This window comes from Poecilia reticulata, chromosome 22 (genome assembly GCF_904066995.2).
Source record: "Poecilia reticulata chromosome 22, P_reticulata-male-v2, whole genome shotgun sequence".
NCBI lineage: Eukaryota > Metazoa > Chordata > Actinopteri > Cyprinodontiformes > Poeciliidae > Poecilia > Poecilia reticulata.
This window is the reverse complement of record NC_088851.1, coordinates 15,691,360-15,701,184: the sequence shown is the minus strand read 5'-3', so window position 1 is coordinate 15,701,184 and position 9,825 is coordinate 15,691,360.

Sequence of the window (9,825 nt, the reverse complement as noted above, 5' to 3'; positions counted from 1 at the left end):
GAGCACTCTCTACTTCCCACATGAGTGATTGCCTCCATGTGCTGCGCCAAACTGAGACAATTTGAAAGTGCAACAGGACATGACTGTAATTGGTGCTCACTACAGGACCACTTTCAATGCTCCGTCAATCAATTATTGTAATGGATTATCTGAGGTCCTATTCTGGCTGCTCGTAATCTGATACAAGGCTCTTTCAGCACCATGGAGAGAGCCAGCGAGGGATCCAGATTTAATCACGCTGGCTTTGAACACAGCACAGCCTCGGCCTCAGCCTTTGTCCACTCCAAAAACTGGGAGTACAAAAGAGCCAGCTAAGGAGAGACAATAGGAGTGTAGCACAAAAGCGTCGGAGTGTAATGAACCAATTGGTTTTTGAGTATAGTTTTAAAGTTCAATTAGTCTTGTTGCACCGAAGGACAACACCTCCAAATGATCTAACAAGATTTTGGAGCCAAAATGAGTCAAATTCTTTTTACTGTTTTCAGCTGTGATCAGTACATCTGTTCTTTCAGTTAGCTTGCTGTCAAATAGCATAGCTTCTTAAATCACATTTACAAAGCCCCGCAAAAGTATTCGCTGCCTTGAGCATCTTGACATTTTGTCATTTTAAAACCACAAATCATATTGCCTTTTATTGGGATTTGAAATGATAAACCAACATGAAGCGGTGTGTTTTTATAAAGCGGAAGGAAAATGAAACAGGTTTTCAAAAGTTATTTAAAGTAAGAATGGGGATGGGGAAGACTGTCCAGCTGGTACTATGTCAGTATAAATCCACGTTCTTTGTAGAACTCAGGAGTTTGTTAGAGAAAATTAGTAAACAAATTGCAAAGTTTAAAGCAGTATTAGGTTATATAACCATATTCTAAAATCTCAACGAGAACTCTTGAATCTATTGCCTGAAAATAAAAATAAAAAATAATAAAAAAAAAAAAAAATATATATATGGTTTATCTAAAAACCGGCAAACACATGGCCACCCAAACTGACAATCTGAAGAAGGAGAACCTGAAAAAGCCCAGAGAGAGGAACGGCCAAGAGGCCTCTGGTAAGACGGGAGGATCTGCAGACATACACAGACCCACAAGAAGAAAATCTTTTGTGTATCACTGATGAAACATGATGGCGGCAGCATCATACTGGGGCTGATCTTTTTCGTCAACAGGGGAAGCCGGTTAGAGTTCACTGGATGAACGAGCAAAAGTTTCAGTCTCTAGATATGACTGGAAATTTATTCCAAAAGACTTGCAGGCGTTACTGGTTCAAAATGTGGCTCTAATTATTGACTCTGGGGAACTCAACAAATCAATTAGATTATGATCTTTAATGAGTAAATAAAAGTTATGTTTCCTTCTATTTTCCTACACTGTTATGTGCTCCTTTTTTCTTTGTCAAATATATAAAGTCCCTATAAAACAAGTTGTAGCTGTAGCATGATAAAATGTCAGATATGATCACTCATATGATCATAAATTCACATAAAGCTTCTCCACAGACCATTACTTCCCACTTACTCTTCTGTTGGTCTTTGCAGGCCGTTCACGTCAGTTAACTGGAAGTTTGGGTCACACTTTTCCCCTGATTTTTCCAAAGGCCACGGAAGCCATCTGTGGGCAAACTATGGGCCTCCAAAGTATTAAAATACATTCTAACTTCAGCTTCAAATAAAAGAAAAGGCAGCACTTGTAAGAGGTTTGCTGCGGCACCAAAAAAAAGATCAATGGGAAAATTGCCTGTTTGGCCATCAGAGCAACACAGAGGTCACTGTCTAGACTTTAAAGTGTACTTTAGAAGGTTGCCCATGAGACCTGGTTGCTGTGAAAAGCTCTGCAAAGTGCTACACCTCTGAGCTTAAGGCTAATGGACCACATGGACTTGACTTGACTGGGAATGTCCCTGATGTGGTTGGTACTTCTGACAATTATGCAGATCACTCTTCGCAGACAAGGACATGTTTTTTTTTTTTTTTTTTTTCATGCTTTAAGGACATTTCTGCAAAAGTACCGTGCCGCTCTTTTGGCCTTTTGGCAAAATGATCAACATCTGAACTATAAACTGAAGTGTTCTCCCCCCCCCCACCCGCTAACAGAATATGGAAAATGTGCGTGCACGTTCGCCTGAACAAATGCTTCAAAGGAACAACAATAGACCATCCTTTATTCTAAGAAGCCTCTTATTGGGGGAAGAAAAAAAGAAAAAGAAACGGATCTTCCTGCAGACCGGGCATATCAGTCGCTTGAGTCCCAGGGGCATGTTTAGCCCTAATTTCCTCATCAGAAACAGCGGCGTGTCTCTCGGTAATCTCTGCAGTCCACTGGTTGTTTGGGGTGGAGTCCCCTGTCAGAAAGCATGCCCTGGAATGTTAAACGCTAATTCACCTCTGAGCTGTGGAGGTGGATAAAGTGATTGTTCTATCTGGGAGCTGATTAAAACAGGCTCTGGCCCATCTCCCCCCGCTGCGCTCACCTCTGACGTCCATCACATTCATTTCTGTATTCATGAGTGGATGAGAAAGCACAGGCAGAGCGGCTGCCGTATTACGGATAATAAGGCCAGCGGGCACCACATTCACTGCCACAGGTCCCCCCCTCCCTGCCGCCGCCTCCTCCTCCTCCTCTCCCCACCCGGCCTCGGCTCATTCAATTACTTCACAAGAGTTCTCCGAGGCACAGCTGCACTATGGGGGTAAAGAGGAGCAAATTGAGGTACATTCATGTAGACACACACACAGTACACACCTTCCAGATACAAAGACATGGAGGAGGCATGCACGCTGGATCAAGAGCAGCCTGCATATAAAGGATCTCACTGACAGGCATTTGCTTAGTAGTCAATACACTTCTCACACAAGTAAACAACAAAAAAGAAGGTCCATCTTCTGTTTCTCTGTGGCTGGTAAGAGAAATGAAATCAAGCCCATTGCTCATGGGCTCCGTATATGAGGTTGCCATTATCGTGATGAAAGTGTGGACAGCAGCTGGATCATTGAGGAGCATGAAAGATGGACTCTGGCAGACCTAATGGGCCTTATCCTTTATCTGTTGACTAGTATCCGTTCATCTAAAGATGCATTAGGCCCATGTGAAAACCTCTGTTGAATTCACGACTATCTGCTGTTTGAATTATTCATAAAGTTATATGTTAAACAAAGCCTCAAAATGTGTTTGTGTTTCCTGGCTGCTGGCCATGGTGCTGAAGTTCTGCCAAGCTGACTATGGCATCCTCCCTCACACACACACACACACACACACATATATATGCTCATATACATTTTCTTAAACAGTCTAATAAAATGGAAAAAATGATTGCTTGTATGATATCCCTGACACGGTTCTAAAAAAGCTGCCACAAATGGATTCAAAATGCATGCAGTTTGCTGAAGCAATGTGTTATAATGACGATGCTTTCTAAGCAGACTTTGGATGAAACTGTCATCAAAAGTCTACAGAAACGTGGCGTCGAATGTTAATGTAAAAAAAAAAAAAAAGTGAAAGTTCAAAGTCCCTTCAAACACATTAACATTCTGTGAGAATTGCTAATGATTAGCATAAATTGATGACATATGTCTTTTCAAGATTTGTCCTGTTTGTCTCTGTGTTGCCCTGCGACAGACTGGCGACCTGTCCAGGGTGACCCCGCATCTCGCCTGGAACGTTAGCTGGAGATAGGCACCAGCAACCTTCCCAACACCACTAAGGGACAAGAAAATGGATGGATGGATGTCTTGTCAATGACTCTCAGCTCTCTGACTTTGACTGAGCCATTTAACTCACCAATATGCTGTGATTTAAACCATGGTAACTCTGGCTGCATGTTTAGGATTGTTTTCTTGCTGGAAGGTGAACCTCCAGTCCTTATTTACCACCAACATCCGTCATCTATTCATCTTGCCAAATCTCTCCCCCAAAGTTTCCCCATATCATGGCGGTGCCACAAGTTAGTTTTTCCATCCCACATGTTATTCTACATGTCAAGTTAAATTTTGGTGTTTTATTTTGTGTTTGCTATGTGCCCCTTCATGGCTTGTGGGAAACTGAACAAGACTTTTTTAAATGGTTTTCCTGTCAACATTGGGTATCTAAATGTGTAAAAATGCAAAATGCAGATATTTTTACTATGTAAGTGCAACCATAAAACACGTACACAAAGAGGAGAGCCTTGTCTTCGCATTTGGTTTGGGAATGCAGGATTTTCCAAACAAAGAATTCCCAAAAATTGGCACACTCCTTCATTAGATGGCATAATTTGCATTCTCTTATAATTGTGCTGCTTCCTTGATTATTAAATGATCACCCTAATTAGGGAGCATAATAGGGTTAATCAGACTCTGCTCATCACACTTATTATTATTCCTGAAAAAAAAAAAAAACGAAGGGAAAAGATACAGTACTTGATTAATTATATCAGCCTTTTCATCCGTTGGGCTACCACTCCTCCCTCCCCCCCCAGCTCTCAAATTAATATCATGTTGTAAATGGAAGGAAGGAGCTGGCCGGACACAGACAGATGAAAGATTTCACTCAAATTAATTAAGCACTAATTATGCGGCGGGAGTTGGGAGCAGTTTGCATAATGAGGCCTATCAAAAGAGATCAGTCATGGAGAGGAGCTGTAGAGTTTCTATACAGCCTTCAGATGACGCGCAGACGCCACTGCAGTGCATGAAGAGGGCTGGCGGAGAAGTGGGAAGAGGGTTAAAGGACTTTGAGGAGTGTTTTTGTTGGTTTGTCAACATGCTGCCAGCCTGAATCCTCCTCGCTGGTGCCACGAACATGGATTATTCCACTCCTCATCTGCCCCGAGGCCTGTGGGTGTATATATATATATATATTTTTCCCCTCTCAGCTTAAGAATCAGATAATGAATTCCCCTGTCCAGCAAGAGGCAATAAGGACACAATGTACCTTTAAGTTCAGGCTAATCACAAACAACCTGCCTCCACACTCCAGGGAGCTTTAAAGGCCCTAATCACCTCCCACTCTAATTCTTGTGGTGTCCAGTTATTGTAGATCTGGGACTACACTCCGGCTATCTCTTTAGACAATGGGAAAAGGGATTAGACAGAAACTCTCTCTGCCTTAATCACCTGTTTAATCATTGCCACTGTGTCGTCGGCTGAGTTACTTGAACTGATTTGTGCCGTAGCTGCAGCAATCATGCGTTGGCTAATCAGGGAGCGCGGCCCTGCACTGCCCTTAAAGGTCCCAGAGTGGAATTACAAAGACTATGATTAGTTAATCAAATGAAGAACCCAATGTCCTTTCTTTATTTGTGTATACACCTTATCTAAATGGAAATTGTATATCCGAGGCACTTCCAGAAGGACACATCTACATGTGAATGATCCTCCTTGAGGCCCAGGCGGTGAATACCAAATGAGATCTTTCGCTTCCAATCATGGTGTTATGGCATTGTGGAGACTTTTGCATGTCTGAATGATATTTGTTGTCAGTGCTCATGTGAATGATGCAATCACTCGGCCCGTTGTGAAGTAAATCAGGAGGCACCAGGCAGCAACTCTTCAAATGGGCACAATGGTCTGCAGAACAATGTCAAGATTGTATTATTCCGAGTGAGGAGAAAAGAGCTCAAAGCCAGAGCACAGTAGGCACATACAATATGCAAAATACTGCTTGTATCATAGTTAAAGTGATATTTTGCTGTCTCTTTTTTTGTTGGTTCACACAGAGCTGGTTAGAGCATCCAGAGATTGTACTGAAGTAAAAGTAGCACTGCTTCAATATTTTTACTCGAGTAAAAGTAATGAAGGAGGTTACTCAAGTACTGAGTAACTGATAATAACGTCTGTTTTAATATTTTATTGGAAAGTATAATGTTATGTGCAAATTCTGGAATTTTAAAGACTAAAGAGAAAAGAAATAAAACAAAAAGGTAATTATGTGTACGCTTTAACAAGGTACAGATAGAAAACAACAAAGCTTTTTGTGCAAACAAGAAGTCTCACTTTAACCTAACTGCTGGTTTGTGTCTGCATCTGGTGGATGTTTAAATTTGAAATCATTGGAGAAGGGGACCTCGCAAAACATGAGTCATGTAAATATGCCGGACAGGCGGGTAATTTTCCTCTGTAGTCCCATTTTGATTAAAATATATTTGTTCTTCATTCAGTGGGTAGAGGATGCAGACATGTTGCTAAAATTACTGTAGCAATACTTCATAGTAATATTATTTAAGTAAAAGTAAAAAAAGTATTGTGTAGTAAAGTTACATCCAAAAGTATTTTTTTTTCTAAAACCTATGAAAGTAAATGTACCAAAGTAAACCACCGACATTTTTGTTAGAATAGATATATGACACCGTTAAATTCTGTTAAAGAGAATTAGAGAATTTCACTGCTGTTAATTTACTTATTTACTTGTTTCATCTTTTAAACTTAGTTAACAGGATTACCATTACTCATTTGGTGCATCTGAATAAATTAGAATATTATTGCATCTTTTTTTTATTTTAGAAAGGCAATTGAAGGAGTTAGATTAATGACATCCATTCTTTCCTTTGAATGATTATGGGCGACGGCGTAATCATTCAGTTTCTCCGAAAATTAGAATGTCACGTAATATGTATATACATGTAATTTATTAAAAGCTCTTGTGTGAAATTTGTAATTTTCAGAACAGTCATCTGATTTATCTGAAATTGATTTTTTTTCTCCATAAACTAACTTAAAATACATATTAACATCAATAAAAACAACCTGCTTTAAGATAATTTAATGTTTTCTGTACGGATACTTTTACCCAACATATTTAGCATATGTTACAAATGAGAACACTTCCTTTCATTACCATCTGACTGAAAATTAGATTGATTTAAATTGATTTTATATATATATATATATTTTTTTCTGCATAGCCACCGCTTCTCTCCTTTCAGTCAGACATGCTGTTAGACATTGTTCCTAAAGAGAAAAAAATATCCCCCCATTCCTTTGTGGCAACTTCCTTGTAAGGCCAGCAGACTTGACCCGCTGACTCCTCCTGGAATCACCTATTATTCGTCAGTGACAGCAGCCCCTTGAAGGGTGGGTGGGTTCCCTGGAAGGTACAGGGTCGTGGACGTCCCAATCCATCTTTGTCTGCCAAGCGATTGATTGTGATTTAGCGCACAGGAGCAGGAGATGGTGGGGTTCCATTCTGATGAGCGATAGGTGGGAACCCTTTGACTCCCAGCACATGGCAAGCAGAGTCAGGGCTATGATGAGGGGTCAGAGGCAGCTGGTGGGGGGGGATCTGGGGATGAGATGGAAGAAACATGGGGGTTGCATTGATCACAATATAGAAGGTGTCAGGGATCTGGGACAAAGCCCCCAGACCAACCAGCAGAGTCTATCAGATACCCTATCTATCATCTGCCCAGCTTTGTGGTTAGCACAACGGTTGTTAGCTAATTGTTTCATCTTCAGGGGATCCATCATCAGGGAAGAAGACAGTGCACCACCAGTAAAAGGACACATGAGCAAGCTTTACTCCAGCTGGAGCAAATAAGGCTGCATTTTCCCCTGTAGATCTTCAACTAAATGATTAAGTGCATTTGTGTTCAGCATGTTGCTTTAAATCAAATGTTTTCGTCTAAGGATTGCGGGCTACATGACGGCAGTGAGGATATTACATTCATCAGACTCGCATTTTACCCCACATCTTTCTCGCAGATCCCTAAAGAAACAGTTTACTGAGCAAACGTTAGGCGTTGTAATGCGAGAGATTGCGCAAAAAAGTTCAAGGTGCATGAATGCTTTTTCAGTGCTCAGTATGTAATATTTATCTTATTCCTCACAAAGTCATCTCCTCGGCGTAGACAAAAGATTTCCCTTTAAGGACGTTAGGTCCAGAAGCAGCCTTACTGCACTGGGTCACTCTGTCAATCTAACTCCATCATCATCCTAAGTCCACTCTGTTTCAAGGCATTTTTATTCAATGAGTTGGTTATCATCTATTTACTCCATGCCACCCAACCAGCCATCCATTAGCTGTTCTCGCTTATCCTTTTAGAGGGTCGTAGGATGGGGAGGGTGCTGAGATCCACACACAAAGCCCTCTGCTGACCTCTTTGTTGTGAGCTGCATTTTTTTCCCTTTTTTTTATTTATTTATTTTTTTTATCATAATGTACCAAAAGGTTGTACACTTAGAAAACATATTGTACCCAGACGTATCTTGAAATCTCCTGCTTATGTCATAATTCGACATGTGGCAGTGCGAGTGCCGGCGTTGCCAGTCACAGGAAGTGGTGTCAGCCAGGTGGATGAGGGGCCTGTAACCCGATCTGCTGTTGACAGAACGGGGACAGGTGCTCCCGGCTAAACTAATCCACATATGCATGCTCGACACAGGTCATCCATTAAGGCAGATTGATTCAAAGCTTTAAGGGGCCGTTCCTCAACAATCCCCGGCCCGGCCTTACCTTTGCTGTTGCCATGATACCAAATTGCAGTAATTCAGGATGGCCTGGATTGGAAAAAAAAAGAAAAAATAGAAAAAAAAAGGAAAGGAATGTCCACTCTGTTTGTGCAGCGATAGCGATGGAAACATTTTGTCACACAGGACATGAGGGAACATTTGGGGAGCAATTTATCTCTAAACTTCATGAAACGAAAATTAAATGACTGAGTGGGTTTTCAGTGTTAGATACCCGTGATGATACTCAAGCTTCACTCAACCCAAGCTGCTCACTGGGAAAATAATGACACCCAGGGGAGGATTGAGTGAGGCAACATGCGTGACGGTGCCACATAAAAACCTCATATGTGGGAAAAAAAAAAAAAAAAAGAAAAGCACATAAACCAGAAATCACTTTGATTCAGTGTTATTATCAAACGCACTCCCGGTGAGGAGGGACTCAAATGCCAAATAAAGGTTTACAGGCAGAGGCCAGGCAGCTGCTGCTCTCTGATTGGCTGAAAAGCCCAGCAGCAATCTCACCTGTTATCCACAGCCCAGTGCATGGTAAACACCCTGAGTGAGACCTGTGGGGGGAAGGAGCCCATCTGGTCAGCAGCATTAACAACCATCTCTTTAACAAAGGCCTCCTGCAAAAAGACAGAAATAAATAAAAAAAAGTAAGGAGAAGGGCACAACAGGGCACATTAGCCAATAAAAACAGGCAATGCGTGACATTTAGCGCCTGATGCAAGGCTTAGAGGAATACAGGTTACTCTCTGTCTGCCTTTGCAGCAGCAGCCCCTGGCAATAAAAACAAAAAGGCAATCTCACAGAGCGAGAGGGATGCTGTGCATAAAGCTGCCCGCCTCAGTTGATGATTCCATAATTTCTCTATAAAGTTAAAATGCAAGAAGGAAACAGCCAGAGTCTCCAAGCCATCCGCATACAGTTGTTTTCCATTTTGCCGGACATCAAATTTAGAGAGTGTCATTATGCAGGAGGAGGAAGGACTCTGACAGCTAATTTACTCTGAAGAAGAATGGCCTGTAAACGCAGGAAAACATGAGGCAGATCAGAGGAGAGGCAGCCACAGAAGACCAAACAGTGCCACCTTGTGTTGAAGACTTCCGATTCACAAAACTTTCCTTTTTTTTGTTCCTTCCCTAAAATGAGATTTTTTGACTAACTTTTAAAGATCAGTGAGAATCCTTTGGTCTCACCATTACAGATGATGATCTGGTTCAGGTCTGTTATTTTTACGCGTCTGAGTAAATTAGAACATCAATTAGTTTATTTAAAAAAATGAAATAATTCATTACACAGAAAGGGATTCATTTCAAGCCTTCTGTTGTTTAGTTGTCATATTCACAGCTAATGAAAACTCAAATGTATTCATTTCTTAAATTAGAAAATTATATCAGACAACT